The 16,638-nt window shown below is 40.7% G+C and overlaps 1 protein-coding gene across 2 annotated transcripts in view; it reads left to right on the plus strand.

Annotated features, from left to right (window-relative positions):
• Positions 1-324: 324 nt before the first annotated feature.
• Positions 325-16,638, plus strand: part of LOC112574794 (G-protein coupled receptor 183-like) — a 35,565-nt gene continuing 19,251 nt past the window's right edge. For both annotated transcript variants that reach the window (XR_003101492.1, XM_025256085.1), the window contains exons 1-2: positions 325-971; positions 1,461-1,695. The gene's annotated coding sequence lies outside the window, so the exon portion shown is untranslated. The remainder of the gene's footprint in view (positions 972-1,460; positions 1,696-16,638) is intronic.

Below are 16,638 nucleotides of genomic sequence, written 5' to 3' on the forward strand. Positions count from 1 at the left end.
TAATGATTTTAAATCACAAAAATTTCTTGTGGAGTTATTCATATGAAGATACAATGGTGATACTTTGATGTTAATTATTATTTAAATTTTCGTCGTACAACGATTTCTTTGTTAAACTCGCATCGAAGCAAGGTGTCCACAGTTATTCCTCCTTCAATTTATTTTCTCTCTTTCTCTATCACCACCTCTTCGACCAAAATTATTTTTAAAAAAAAAACTATTTAGATGGACTCCACAACCATGAACGAGGGTTTTTAAAAAGTCTTGACGTCCCACGACTGTTTACGACAGCAACAGATTCCACCAGGGAGCGGTGAGGGGAGCGGTGAGAAGACTGCGGTTGGGGAAAGTGAGGCCGTCGACTCTGTGACGTCAGTACCAACGAGAGGCGGCCGAGAGTTGCGCGAGACCTGTGAATGACACGCGCGTGAAGCACGAGGCGGGCCAAGGAATCTGCCTCGTGCCAAAAACATCTTTATGTTAATAACTCTCACCGTCTCTCTTTCTCTCGCTCTTTGTGCGCGTGGGTGTGCGTGTGTCTGTGTGTGTGTGCTTGTGCCTCTGTGTGTGTGTGTGAGTGCGCGCGCGTGCCTGTATGTGTGTCCGTATTTAATAGCATGACCGGCGTGCCCGCAAGGCCTAATCGCACGGCAGCAGCAGCAGGCTGGAGTCTTGGAGTCTTGGAGTCGTGGAGGGGCTGGTCACGGGTCCTCGCCACTACCTCGGCAGTCGGAGCAGAGATTTGGCGCCAGTGGCTACTGCACGGGTAGCGCCGTCAGATCACATCAGATCTTTGCCCTTTGACCCCTTCACTGATCCTGATGTGCAGGCCAACTTTGCTGTGCTTTCAATTTTGTTGTACTTAGTGTCCCGCTGGAGTCGACTGTTCTGGAACAAAATAATTCCCTGGATTGTCCAGCTTCTTTGACTGAAGTTCTCTTTCTGTAGTAACCACTGCAGACAATACTCAGGTGTGTAAACGGTATTTGTTGTTACTTTCCTCGGGACAGAAACTTCTCAAGAATTTTCCTATTGTATTTTATTTCTCTAAAGGTGTGGTTACTAAGTGCCTCTGTGTAACAGACAGCACGAGCATAACTATTTCCTTTCATTTTTCTCAGCGCTGTACAGGTATTTACTTTGAATTTCACAAAATATTTCCCTCTCTGAACGCCATATTCTTCATTTTATTTGCTTCTTCCAGATTTTTACCCCGTCTTCATTTTATTTGTAATACCTTTAAATTGTCTCATTCCGGGAGTTGCGCAATTAATTTATAATTATAAAATTATATGTTGTTTAAAAACAAGAGATTATTACTTGAATACCAATAACTCTTTTTCAAACTACCCAGTAGACTTTGTCTTCCAATTACCCAGTAGACTGTGTCTGTCTTCAAATTATCCAGTAGGTTGTGATCAAACAGTCATGTTGAAGGATTATTTTTTTGGACTCAACAGGCTTCCTGTCGGCCAGAAGTACCAAGACATCCTCGCGATGACACTTGTGTCCCTGTCAGTATGTCCATAAAGTATTGAGGAAACATCAGGAACAGTTCATCAGCCATTGAATTACAATTTGGAGGCTCAAGTTTTTCTGAAAACTTTCTGCACTTCATACTTTTGTGGAAAAAAACAAGTTTTGTACCTCCTCTACAAAGTGGACTGTGGGTGGGAGCATTTGCACCAAATAAAGGTGAGTGAACAGTTGTTGATTCAATCCACCATGCATATGCAGATGTTTACAGAAGGAATACAAATATAAGATGTGGTTTATGTGGATTCTTGTGTACAGACAATAATCTTCATAAAGACAAAAAGAGTTTGCAGTAAAAAGTATGCAACATGGTCTGAGGTTCTCGTAAAAATCGACTTTCTGTCTCTGAAGATTACATTTCAGCATCGTGTAACATTTTGTGGCCGGCAGTGCATGTTCTAACTTTCCATTTGGTTTTCTATTTTTTTATCATTTTCTTCCTTTTGCTCATCTTCGAACCTCGTTTTCATTCTCTGCTTCATTTAGCTTAGATGATTGCATTTCGCTGCTCAATCATGGAGTTACCGCCTCACGCGAGAGGTTAGAGTCTGGTGCTGGCGAGAAAATGAGTTGATAATATGTATTTAATCCGAGTCCTCTTGTCATCCACAGAATCAAACCTTCCACATCTGTTATTACACATCCTTGTGCTTGCAACATGTGTCTCAGTGCTGTACATTACATGTTACACTAAATTTTATGGAAGAATGTGTCTTTTAATAATAGCTTAATTCTTTTCATTATTTTTTCGCAATTTAAGAGTGTTATCGCAATTTACTAGGTTAGTGTCCTATTTCATTATATCTTTCATTTAGTACTTGGTTGTAAGTATCGCTCCAGTAGGGTTTGGTTCATTCTTTTCTCTCTTTCTCCTTTGTTGTTTCTCATTCTCTCACTTTATTTGTATTTTTTTTCTCCCTAAACTCCTATATTTAAAGGAGCAACAAGGAATAAACTAACCTCCTATATTTCGGAAATACCATTCACTCCACTCGCAAAGTTCACACACGGATGAAGACGGATCTGCTTGATGATGCAGGACACACGAGCAGCTGTCATCCCGAACAGGTGCTGCTTGCTGTTCTACAAAACACATCAGATGCTCGTTAAACTGTCAACGGATTTTTCACCACTTCCATCTTCATTAGAGTCTGTAGCTGTTCTTTTCATTTTTTGATTGTTTACTATTGCGAGAATATAAAGAAGATTGAAACATTTTTTTTTTTACCTCGGAGGACACGCTAGTTAACAAGTCTGCTTTCTCTCCAAGAGATGCTGACAATTTTTTTGTTTTTATTTCACAGAGATTCGGCTATGGCAAAGAATTGGAAGTACAGTTTGTTCTTGAGTAAATCTGGTGATTTCAAACCGTATAAAGTATTGGCTATAGATGAATACTTTTGATGATTTCGAGCAGTGTAAAGGTTGATATTTCTGGGAATCTTTCAAGAATGTAAGCTCTGTTTATCTGAGAGCATTTCAGTCACGTGACACAGACTGAGAATTTGTTAGCTTCTCGTTGCCAGGTTCAAAGACCATGCCTATGTTGACCTAGTCAAGTCTTTTTTTTTTAATCCATCTTGCTGTTGACATGATGACAATGAAGATGTCAGTTGTCGGCGATGGATGAAGACAATGTTTTTGTAATATTGATGTCTCCAATAACACTGCACATGCGCAAAAAAAGAGACGAGGTGCACGTCCCTTTGACCAAGAATGAAGTATCGCAGTGGTACCATCCGATCCGAGTGGACAGAATGTGTTCGGACACGGTGCACATGCAAAAAATTTATTGATGCACGAAAACATCTTGCTAGAAGATTGACAACTACAAAAACTAGGAAAACAATAAACACTTTGTGGACTATTTATATATTATACTGGAACGGAATTTTACTGTTAAAAATATTTCGAAATGTTTTAAAATTGAAAGAATGAACATAAAAACATTAAAGTCCTTCTAAATCGCGTACATATTGTCGAATACTTGTCTATATTTGACACTTGTAGAGGCCGGTTCTTTGAAAGTACTGGCTAAACAAGGTCTTGTAATAAACAGCGTGTGTCCTGCCAAAAATGTCCTTTAAGCACAAGTTAAGGTGTAAGATGGGTTTTGGTTTCTTTCTCAACATGCTAAGAATCGTTTTCTTTCCCGTTTGGCAACAGAAAAAAAACTACATTTGCCTGCTCCTTTTTTCATCTTCATGAGTTTTGTAGCTGCGTGAGAACATTCTCGCTAACAGGGAGGACAATAAAACATTTCTTGCTAACAAGCCTTCATCCTTGTCGCCTGTTTCACTCCGTACTTTCAATAATCCTCTTTACGGAGCTGAAACCTAAAATGTTTGCGCTAAAATTTAGCAAGTAAATCTTTTCTATAATAAGTAACTATCATCATACTCGTCGTCGTTGTCGTTGCTGATGTTGTTAATGATAAAGTGTGATGTTTGTTCGATTTCGTCTTTATTTAACAAAGTCATCTTGGGTTAGATTACACCAAGAGTTTCTACAGGAATGTGTGCAAGACGACAGCTGTTGGCAGCAAAGGAATGTCCAGACACGAGCGGCAGACGCGAGGAAATGATTTGCGTGGCGACGCCACCACCGCGAGCTGCAGCAGCTGACGGATGTCAAAGGTTAAGGCGAACCGATTGCCTGCCGCTCATGTTAAGTCCACACCGGACCCCAGCCCCCAGGTCATTCAAGATATTGTTAGTTCCTTTGATTCGGGCTTCAAGTATCAGCTTTTGGGTGTGGTGAGCCGTGAAGGATGAATATTCCGAGACCGAGATGGAACCGACAACGACAGAGTTTGACGATCCACAGAAAGTCTACTAAAGCTCCTCGCCGATCCCAGTCCTTATGCTCCTCCGAACTGTTCCTGATATATTTTCAGTTTTTCCACCATCATACTTAACCTTTTATTTACATTACCTTTCCTTTTGCTCCTGACCACAAACAGGTTCATGTTCAGTATTTTATCTTTGTTTTTTCTTGTGGTCTACTTCATTTCCACATTTTCACGATCATCGCTCCGTGGGGTGATGTGAGGGAAGACATCCAGTCGTAAAAGAAATGAAAGCATGCTGCTCTGTGAACAATAATAAATCAATAATAAGTCTAATGCTGCCTCCTGATCAATTACTGTCTGAAACCAAGATTAGTTTCCGCAAACAGCCCACCATGGGATGATAGGACATCCTCTCTGCTCTCCTCAAAGAAAAGCTTCAGCTGCCCTCCCTCCGTGTCCGTGTGTAATCGCGGGGAGGACAGACAACATCGAGTTTTGTAATCCCCAATAAAATATGGATCGCCACCTTGTCTAGTAAGTAGTCTATACATCTCCAAGGGTTTTCTTTTTTTCTGTCGACAGATATTGACAAATACTAAAGTTTTCTGGATGTGGTTTACACGCCTCTGTAAGGATTTGCCAAACACTTTGCTGTTCCACACGGTCAACAAAGATGAGTTCTTGATACCCCATCAAATTTGTATTCTTAAGAAGATTGAAGGCAGATGCTGGAGAATCACACACATATCAAGTTTTTATTATTTTATTTGTAATAACACTGTCAGTATTATCTTACACCCTCAGAGTTCATAGGTTGGAGGAAATCGGCTCGGAGACAATCAACTTCACTCCGAGTATCTTTAGTTGCAATGCTTTGTAACTGCTTCCATCTTGAACAGTGAATTTTGTTTATATCGATGAAAACTACTGAAAACAAATATGATCTTTGTAAATTAGAAGTCACCTGTATTGCTTTTTGTTTGTTTGTTTGTTTGTTTGTTTGTTTGTTTGTTTGTTTTTGTTTGTTTAAGGATATCATATTTTTGTTAACGTGCCCCCAAATGACCTTTCGTTGTTCAATACTGTTTGTGATGATTATGTTTCTGTTATTATCTTCTGCTGAAACTTTAATGTCAGTGGAGCAAAACTTTAATGCCAATCATCATATCTGTTGTTTATTGCGGTGACACCAAAGGTGGTCATCACAGACCAGAATGAGCCGGAAAGCAGATATTTTGTGGAAACATTCTAATCATTAGGTTTTATATAAAACTGATGATTGTGTATTTTGTGGGAAGTGCGTGTTGCCTGCAGTCGGCCATTGTGAGAGAAGAGTTTAATGAGTTACGCACTTCAACCGCATCCCCTGCTTCGCCATTTCATTGGTGGGCTGCTGCATTTCCTGCGCCTTCCCGAGATTCCCCTTCATTTCCGGTTTGTAATGCCCGGTATTTTCTGGCAGGTCACTAGGTACGGGATTTTTTTTTCCTCGACAGTTAATGAGTTTTCTCTCTTTCTCTTTCTCTCTCTCTGTGGTCTCTCCCTGCTATCTACTTTCATGACCCTCCGTATTTTAAATATCAGTGCATCCTGACACCTTCTAAAATTTACTTCATCGCAAAGGTCTAGTGATTTTATTGGTCCTAGTGGACAATTATAACTTGAGAAGTATGCTCAGTTCTGACAGTAATGAAAATAAGATTTACAGAAACAACCGAGCAAAAGCTATTGTAATGTAGGGATAAGGCACGCATGCGCATACAATCACTCAAGTACTGAAGTAAGCTTTGCGATTTACATTATATTATCAGTTATATTCAAGAATGACATATTTGACAAAGGGTTAAGTTAAGGAGTAGCGGGGAATCAAAGGTTTTGGTCAATCATGATTAACCATCTTTCTTTGAGCTCAAAAAACACTTTTCCTTCTATGTGTGTATATATATATATATAGATACCCGCATCTGTGTATAGTGTTAGCTGGCTGCATCATTCCTGTCATGAACTACTTTAAAAGCCACATCAAAAATTTACAAAGAAATTTACACTTATACAAGAAGAAAATCACTTTTTGTAACTTGGAGCAAGATGTCCAGCCAAAGCTGTTAAAAACCGAAAACCGAGAAAGCTCAAAATCTCATAAATAATTCTAGCAATAAAATCGCATGTGTGACATTGATGAATGCCTCCAAAGAAAAAGAAATTCTTCTAGACATATTATGAAACAAGAAAGAAAAATGTGCGGGGAGAGCTCGGTAGCTCTTCTAGAAGCTAAATGTACAGGATATTGGAAATGTTAACTCAGGTGAAGTACAAGAAAAAGCAGCTGAACACGAGTAAACTTTGAACAATTCAGCAACCTAATTTACAAGGAATATCTAAGATTGGTAGGCTGAAATAATAACACTACTATGTTGTTATACATACATTCTACAGACACATTCTACTGCAACAAGAAACATGCATCTGAGATATTTGCAAGCAAAAGGAAAGGGACAGAGAGACAAAGAGAGACTGCGAAAAAAATACGTTAAAAGCATTTTTGAAAAAAGGAAGGAGAAAACGGTTTAGTTCAGGTTCGTTATGAAAACATCTTAGGTTCTTGTGCTTGATTTGTGTTTTGTTTTTTTCCAGGAGGTAGCGGCTTTCTTAGTTTGAATTTCTGGGTGAGAAGGATTTGTTTTTGTTTTTTTCACAAACACGGTCCGTTTTTCTTTTCGTCGTGAAGAAACACTTCGAACCTTCTGTTTAGGAACGACAGAGGAGACGAGAAGAAATAATAAAAACAACAGATAAACAAACGAATTGCTGTGAATTGCCGTGAATCCTTTTCGTGTGCCCTCGCCTTGTACCCTAGCTGTGCGCTTCTGACTTCTGAACTCTAGCACTTCATAGATGGAGGCACAGACAGACACACAGATGGAGGCACAGATAGACACACGACACAGATGGAGGCACAGATAGACACACAGATGGAGGCACAGATAGACACACAGAGGGAGGCACAGATAGACACACAGATGGAGGCACAGATAGACACACAGAGGGAAACACAGATAGACACAGATGGAGGCACAGATGGAGGCACAGATAGACACACAGAGGGAAACACAGATAGACACACAGATGGAGGCACAGATGGAGGCACAGATAGATGAGTAAAGAACAATCCACAAGCAGACAACCACGTGCACAGGCATAAAACCCGGATGCAGGGAGACAACCGGATTGTCTAGAAAACTATTTTATTAGGACCGCGGACGCTGGTTTCAAATCCTGGCGGATATTTGCTGGCTTCTCCGCTGGTCCCCCGTCACACCAGCCACCGAGCATCGCCAACACATCATCACCTGCAGTGTACGGACGCAAAGAAGCCGTGTGAGTGGTCTCCCCTAGAAAGGAAGTGATGTCACGTCAGTGGCTGTGGAGGCACGGATAAGTTGTCAGGTGGTGAGCAGGAGGCAGGGGGAAGCAACTTCTAACCTGCTGCGCAGTTACCTTTCATCTACTTTGGACTGCTTTCTGGACTCGTTTGGTGTCTCCTTTCCTTTTCCCCCGCATTTCTCCTCTTATCTCTAATCTTTACTATCTTATCCCTTCTCTCTATCCCTCCCCTTCTCTGAAAAAAAGACTGGTAGACTTTCCCCACCAGCAATGACATGATGTTATACCACTTCGTTACTTTGTGCGTTATCACGGTTTTCTATTCTCTGTTGAACAAGTTTAAACGAATCAAGAAGGACGGTCTTATTCTTTCACTGTGTCTATATCCTCTTACTTATAGTCACATAGGTCAGTTACTAGCTTCTCTCCCAAAGTAAAGAGCACTCTGGCTGTGAGTGGAGCAGCTGATCAAGGGTCGGTGGGATAAGACGAAGTGAGTTAGCAGCTAACCAGTCCTGAGGCAGCCCCTGGGACCAGAAGCCATGAACAGTTCTTTAAGGACGACAATCAGTGGCGCCCTCCTACGTTCCTGGCTCCAGCAGCCATTTTGTCTCGCCTCCCTAAATATTTCATCCCTAAGCCGGACTACTCAACCTTTTTGTATAAAAAACCAGGAAAGTTCAAAATAATCCTGAAACTCGCAGGCAGCCTCTTAACCACCAGCGCTGGCAAAGCCTCATCGCTGGGTGTGCGATAATCTGCCGGACTATTTTTGTTGTAGTCGGATTTCCCCAAGCATGTAGGTTACTCGGCTACAAAGTAATGCTTCGACCTCCAGGCTCCCAGAAACCAGCTTCCAGCAACGGCTTAATTTAGTCTTTTTCTTGTCGTTCTATCCCCATCACCATCACTGCAACCCCACCATCCTCACGCACCCACCAACTTTCTTGTTGGTTTTCAAGAAAACAAACTTCATCATCTCAAGATGGCGAGAGACTGTGGTATGTGACACAGCATCACCTTGATAGATCGTCTGCGCTGATAATGTTATCTAGCGATAATCAACTTTAAAAGAAGAAAGAGTTGACCATGATTGTTGTCACATTTTTGTACACGTGTTTGCATGTGCGTCTGCAGTTTTTTAATCTTCGTTTACTTAAATGTGAGAAGGAATTTTAGAAAAAGTTTCCGGAGTCAGCAGATGGGAAAAAGTGAGGAGAGCCGAGGGCTTGGTTGCTGTTGTGTGGAGTGAGAGCATCAGGTGTTGCTCCCCATTGTAGCGCCGGGCCCGCCTCCTTCCTCCGCCTCTAAGCTGCCATCTCCGTGTACTTTGAGAGAAAGCTCTGGTTTATCTCATCCATTTCAACTTAATTTGAGAGATATCTCATGCTTATCTCATGCAGCTCAACTGATGACTGCTCTCCTGTCTCCTCATCTCCTCGAGTGCTAATACTCCATCAGTGATGCTGTTGCTGCTGCTGATTCTGATCATTGTGAATAGGGGTGGGTGAAGGGTGGAGTGGGGTGGTGGTGGCAGTAGTTGTGGTAATAAGGTTCTTCTAGTGGTGTTAGGGATGCTGGTTTTATTAGGAGTATTATTCTGTGTCAGTATTAAAACCTTTAAAATACTCTCATTCCACGCGGAAAAGTTTTTAAAAATCGCGATAAAAATACAGTTAAATATAGTTATAAATATTAACTACATTACTGTATATGTTAAACATACTACAAAAGTTATAAGATAAAATTATAAAATAAGAATAGATAAGTATTCTTCAAAATCTTTTCTGTGCAATACATTGCGTCTCCTTTTAAAAATCCTTAATCTACGGGAATATTGGTTTCTTTTTTTGTTCATTTGTTCTTTGTTTCGTTCGTTAGTTCGTTAATGTTTTAACTACTTACGATCGCGACATCTTGCTCTCTATTAATTATTCCCTTTCTCAATTTATTGTTCCCTACCACACTTCTTTTTTCTGTTAAAACTTGCAGTAGTTGTATGATGTGTGCATTTTGTACTATGCCTAACTGTAAAGAATCGCTTTTAGCCTCGAAGCCATTATTCAATCTTTTTTAACCGACTTCCTGCACAGAGGTTGCGACAGTTTCCAAGAAAGATCGTTACTTTGCTTTTAATTCGTTTTGGGGTTTGGCTGTTTTTTTGTTTTTTGTGTGTTGTTTTTCTTGAACCTTCTCATGCCGCTCTGCTCGCCCACGTTACAGAGGGCGCCGACGAGGTGAGGAGTTAATCTTTTTTTTTTTCATTTCGGTGAATTGATTCATTAACACAGTGAACCAACAACATTCGTCTTTGTAAACTTACTTGTCATTGAACTTTACATAAACTGAATGCTCCAAGTGTTTCATTCTGTTGTCCCTAAAGGCCACGATTGCAACAGAGAAATTGTGAGGATTAACTTACATCTTCCTGATCATATACACATATCAAAACCTCTAGACGCGAGCTTTTCTTCATTAGTTATTAAAATTCTGTAGGGAATGTATATAATTCCCTTCACAGTATTTATGGAGTCTACCGGAGTGTTTTAAAAAAGGAGAAAAATGTTTTATTTGGTTTACTTCGTCAAACTTCTGGTTAAAACAAGGTTTGCGCCTCTAACAGAAGACTTGGCAACGAACTGTCACCCAACCTCTGGTGCGTGATGTGACATAACATGTCTGTGCTCTGCCTTCAGTGACAATCCAATCTACCCCTTGCTATCAAAGTTGAAAGTTAAATGCAAGAGGCTCAGCAAGAAAAATATTCCCGGTTTGTTCAGTCATGAAACAATCACTCACTGGCGGCCAATGTTTGTGGAGACGTTTCCCAGCCTCTTGCACCTCCGTCCTCAGCACTTTGCAGGGCATGAAACTTTGCAATTTTCATTACCAACATGGCTTTTACCCTTTAAACTTTCTGTCCTTCTTCGCCGACTTCTTAGAACCTGTCTCAGCCATATAAATGATGTATGATGCTGATCGAAATATTGCGCGGTCCAAAACGATTTTTGTATCTTACAAGTGAAAATATGAAAATCAGAAGACTGGCAACTGATGTTTATTTTATAAATATATTCATAGTAGGAGGCGGTCCAGATAAATTTACGAAAAAGTGATTGAAGTGTCCTCTCTCTGGCATGGTCTGCACAGACTGCAAGAACGCACGAACCACGAATTTATTTACAAGAAGAGAGTGGATTACTGAATCTGGTCACGTGATCCAAGGTAACGCGAGGTTTGTTTGTGAAAGTGTGATGTCCGATCTGTTTAAAATCGCATGATTTATAGATGCCATCCACTCAATTTTAACCAAGGAATATTGTTTTCAAAAAAAGAAGTCTCTTGACAGAGCAGTGATTATTTTTATTCAGAATTGGATTAGGAATGGACAAATTTCCCAGCGTGCATGCGGACATGATGCGCTTGCTAGCTCGTGCCAAGCATCGGACTTTATTTGAAAACCTAAATGAAGGTTGAAGTGAATGATCCAGGCGTGACCTTTCCAGCCACACACATCACTGGCACGAAGGTGGGGACCCACTAGACTATCAAACCTGAGCGCTGACTCTCAAGAAAAATGTTCTAAGTTGTGGCAGATGACATGGGGGACGGGGGAAGCCATCTTCTAGCAAGAAAGAAGATGCAGCGAGAGGCTTGTTTGTTTTTTCTTTTTACTCTTCTTTGCTGCACAAACGATTTTCCGAAGAAGCGCGACCTGCAGAGGACACCACGCTTGGAAGGTTGTAATTGCCAGTGGCCATTGCCGGCCTCTACCCAGGGTAATTGCCAGCCAGAGATCTCACTTCTCGCACATTCGTGAACATCAAAGCAAGTTTCCAGTTGGAGCCAAGCGCAGTTTACTCGCAGTCAATCGCAGTTACAGTACAAGCAGGGTCGCAAACTGTAGTAAGAGCTCCAGACAGGAAATTCTAGAAAGTTGGTTCGTATTTGAAAATGTCCGATTTTGTTTCGCGATTTCTTTGATGTTTTTACATTAATATTATTGTCGTGAGAGAGCTTTGCTGGTGAACCTTGTTTATGAGTAAGAAATAAAGTTAAGTCACCGTTTTCAGGGTGGAGTGGCTGGACAAGGTGGATGATGGGGATTTCAATCCTGCTCCGTCCTAAGTGAAGCATAGTTGGGGTGTCCAATGGTTCTACTCATCGATAGTCTTACACCAGCTTTCCCTGCCTGTCCCTGCCTGCCTTTCTGTGTCTGTCTAGCGAGACTTGCAGGATGGTGCCTGTCACCACATCCAGTCTCTGACAGTTTCCTCATTGATTCTATGGTTCTAGCCAGAAGTAGCTCAAGAGGGTCGACTAGGATGTCCACACTGTGAATACATAAATATTAGTCTTATTCTCCGCTTCTGAAATGAATGTTCTGGAGTTTCCCGAAGTACTTCATCTCAACACTTTCAGCACACTGGGTTGAATGTTGTCATCGTTTAACATGTTGTATAAGTCTTTAAGATATCCTTCTTCTAAAGGTCGGCAGATGTGAGGGTCCAGGTTGATTCCCAGGTCTTCTAGTCTGCTTTTATTCACGGTAATGTTCGGCGTGACTGTCGGTTGTAATTTTACCCTGGGTTTTGTTTTTTTTTTTTTCTCCAAATTCCTTTATTTCATATACACACGTTTGTGAAGACTTTGTTGGTTTATTCTTGTAAATATTTGTTGTTGTTTTTGCCACCAAGTCATCGCAGTTTGTGACAGTTTTTAAACACTTGGGAATTAATGTTTCTGTGTAGGGATTGTGTGTCTTTATTTATTTGCTGATTTCAGTGGAAATGTGTCTTTGATGGATGGATAGGGAGTTGCATAAAGCATTGCTTTGTAAAATTTACTCTGCTGGTGTCTATTCATGTTGCCGTGTTGACGAACTAAGTCGTCTTCTATGTTAGATGATTTAGAACTGGACAAAGTCTTTCATCCCTCCTTCAAATGTCTGTGGCTTTGTAAATGGTTTTCTAAGGTAACTTTTCAGTGAAAGTTGCAAGCTTCCTCCTGGTGAATTGAGTTGTTCATCGGGCTTAGGTTTGGCTTTGTTGAAGATGAGTTGAAGCCTGACCTCACTAGAGTGGCTGATGAGACTTATTGTTCGGTAGTTCTTAGACCTTTGGACTTTGCCTGTCTTGAAGACGGAGACAAAAAGGAATTTAATCCACTCTTTATACGACTGGTAGACTTCTCAGACTTTTCTCAAGGCCCAAGCATCTCTTCATCAGTAGGTAAGGTGGGAGGGTCAGATACAACGGAGTGAAAATGTCAGAACTATTTATATGATATATAACTATCATTTCATTATTTTATTTATCATCTTGGTAAATAATAACATATGATAAATGTTGTAAAATATGTATTTGACATCTATAACAGATCTTTCTTTGTTGGAATAATGCTGTGTAGCAATCTTATCTAAAGCCATTTTGATTGTGTGTCTGGTAAAACTATGAAATTTAGTCTATAAATTGTTACCCAATTAAGATTACCTTAGGTGTTGTTTCATTTTTTTAAAAGCTGTGGGACAACTCCCATGTTATTCAACAAAGATCAAACAGATTTATTTCCCTTATGTATTTGATACCAGTTTGGGGTTCAAACTGCCTATAATTAATCAAAATATACAATTTCAAGATTCCTCGAATTCTATAATATCTAAAATTATATTAAAGAGAAAAATGCATACTATAACATGGAAATATGCTTTTGAAGTCATCAAAGGTCAACCATATATCATCTGATCAGCCAAATGTGGTACATACAGCATAACTGCATCAAACTGACTTTTCATACACACAGTCCATATACTAAATGATTATCTAAACACATCTTGTAAAATGTTTTGCACATGTTATTAGCATACTCTCTTCCAACTCTCGACATATATATATCTTGTTTACTTCCAACTATTTTATACTTTCTAACACCTTGTTGACTCACTTGATATCTCAGCACGCTTTGCTCTATTAATAACCTCGTTTATTTTAATGACTGCACGCGACCTTCTGACCTCTGGCGCGTTGACGTGAGGACCAAAGGTCGCTGATAATCTAGTCAGGATGCGGGGTCATTAAAGGTCCCTGTTTATCTTGATCTCCTTATTGCGGTACTGTCGCGTGTACTGTGGAGACTAATGTAGGCAGCACGTGACTGCAAATAGCCCTCGGAAACACACCCACGACCCTTCAGTGAGGTGCAAAGGGTTTAAAATAAACGTAGAATGTAAACCCTCCCAGACACATTAAAAACAACGAGTCTGGTGTGTTTGTTGGGACCACCGGTCTTCATTCTGCCATAGCAACCTCGGGTCTCCAGAGAGAGAGAGGGAGGGTACTACACTGGAGGACGACGAAATCAAACACCTTGACTGTGTCTACTGTCCAAAGTCTCCTCCGTCTATAGCGTCTGTACTAAATGGAGTTCATGATTACGACTCTCTGTTGTGGAATATGTTCTCTAAAGAACGATGGCTGATAGTCACACCCGAACTCAGTGCCTTCCAGTCTCCTCCACCCACACACACACCATCCAGACAAGCGACGGCTGTATCGAGGATGTAGAAGACCCTTCGGACCAAAATAAAATTCACATTTGGCATATGTAATATAATATTTTTTTAATGGCAGTGTATATACAGTTCACGTGAGATGGTTGTTGATATAGGTTCATTTTCTACTATTTAACAGTTGGAAAGATTTCTCAGAGAATCTTTTTTTCACCTTCTTTTTTCAGTTTCTCTTTTATTATTTCCCTTTTATTTATTTTTTTTTTTTATTTTTATTTTTTTGCTATATCATTAGCCATTATTACTATTAGAAAGACTCTGAGCCTGTAACGACGAGTTCTCTCTCTCTGTTTCTATCTATTTGTGTGAGAATGTATGTCTGTACATTATGCGTGTGTCTGTATTTTGTTTCTTTCTTTCAAACTTGACTAGCGATCGCTAAATATTACCTCATGTTAAAGGATACTTAAGGTTGGGCAGACGCTGGAAACATCATGTTAAAGGATAGTAAAGATTGGACAGACTCTGGGAAGAGACTAAACTCCACGTAGAGTTGAAATCTTCCTAATTTGCAGCATCAAATGTGTCTGTAGAAACCTGGTGTTGTGTCTATGGAAAAATGTCTCAGACATACAAAAATACTAACAAATGCATCTAAAAAAACCAATCCAAACCAAACGGACCATTCGATTTCTGTAGCCGCAAACAGACATTGTTGTCCCTCACGACTCCCAGTTCTAAAAGGGAAGATTGAAAGTAAATGAGGCGCTGGGCGAAGTGTAAGCACGGCGCGGTCGAGTTGGTGTTGGCGCTCATCTGCAGGTGGAGTCGCTGAAGGACATCAAGGGAGCTGGCTCACAGCAACAATGTTGCAATCATCACACTCGCCTTGCCTCGGTCAGACTAAACACATCCATGCACTTGCTGCCTAACGACAGTCCCCCGCACCACCGCTTGTTGCACTAAGGCATCTGCAACAACCAGGCGCTGGCCAAAGCTGTCTCGCCCCACATACACTTCGCCAGCTTGTCATCGCCGCATCATTTGTCTGCGCATGCGTACAACCTGCTAGTCTTCGATCGTCTCCACCATAAACTTTGACCCGTCTGTCGGCACCTAAGCTGTCGGTACACACGGACACCTGTTTATGTCGGCAGCTCTCCGGCGCCATTTTTCGTGGGGGATAATCTCGTTCCTAACCCCCTGGGTCTTCTCCCTTCGCGCAGGTGGTAGAACTTAAGACTTCTTCCCTGTTTTTCTCATTTTCTCTGTCTCTCTGTGTGTGTAAGAGAGAGAAAACAAGAACAAACAAAAAAATTCTCATCTTCTATTCACGCCATGGCACAAGGGAAGACAACTTTGACAAACGATTCTATTCTGTCCACGTGAGTAGCTCGGGATAAGAATTGTGCAAATCAGCTTCAAGCTCCTGAGACAGAACAAATACCTTTTGCAAGATGACAGTGCATCTGCTGCTATGCCGTCCTACAGTCCCCTGCCCTCCTCACCCCTTGATATATATATATATGTTATATACCTACTTCGACCTCTATACTCCAGGGGTAAAGAATTCTCAAACTAACGATAGTAAGGAGGGCTTGTGTTCTGATTCCATAAATATACATTTGCTTTCACGTGTTTAACTGTTTTAGATTGATTCAACAAATTTTCCAAAAGATATACTAGTAAAACAAAGACCATGGACTAGTTGTTTATTCCTAAATGGCTTACAGTAGTAGTGAACTTTTGTAGACACCTCCCTTACCTCACTCCTGTCAGACCATGTTGTGTATGTTTGCATCAGAAAATATTTCCGCTGTCATATGTATTCCTGACTAGCGATATTCATGGACAAAGTTTGTCTAAGACAAATCAAATATACTCTGAGCTATGATGTTATGACCAGGGTTCAGAACTTTACTGTCCTCGGCGCTTAAAACCGAGCCACGAGGGCTTCTAGCAATCAAACTTGCATGGCTGTGGGGATAAAACTGAGTCAAGACATTTATATCTCTCAGATTTATTGCAGTTGAAGAAAAAAATCACCGCTGGCGGCTGGGAGGCACTTTTCCTGCCTTCCTCCCCGTAGCTGCGCATGCGTCAAACTCCAGCAAGTCGATCACCAGTCGATGTCGGTAATTTCTCGAGCAAACAATTTTTGTCATGCACTTGGAATTCAAAGAAAATGAGACTTGATGACAAGGACGAAGACAGCGATGAATCCAGACCTCCAAACAGGAAATGACCTTCCAGTAAAAAGACTACAAAGGTCAAGATTAAAGAAATAAGAGATAATATAAGACAGTATGTTGTTGCTGTTTATTGCTGAGTTGGCAAAAATGTTCTTTAGCCTTTACTGCACATCCACTCCAATAGATAAAAACTGACCACTGAGGTAAGATCTTAGTGTCCCTTTGAG

This window comes from Pomacea canaliculata, linkage group LG1 (assembly GCF_003073045.1).
Source record: "Pomacea canaliculata isolate SZHN2017 linkage group LG1, ASM307304v1, whole genome shotgun sequence".
Taxonomy (NCBI): domain Eukaryota; kingdom Metazoa; phylum Mollusca; class Gastropoda; order Architaenioglossa; family Ampullariidae; genus Pomacea; species Pomacea canaliculata.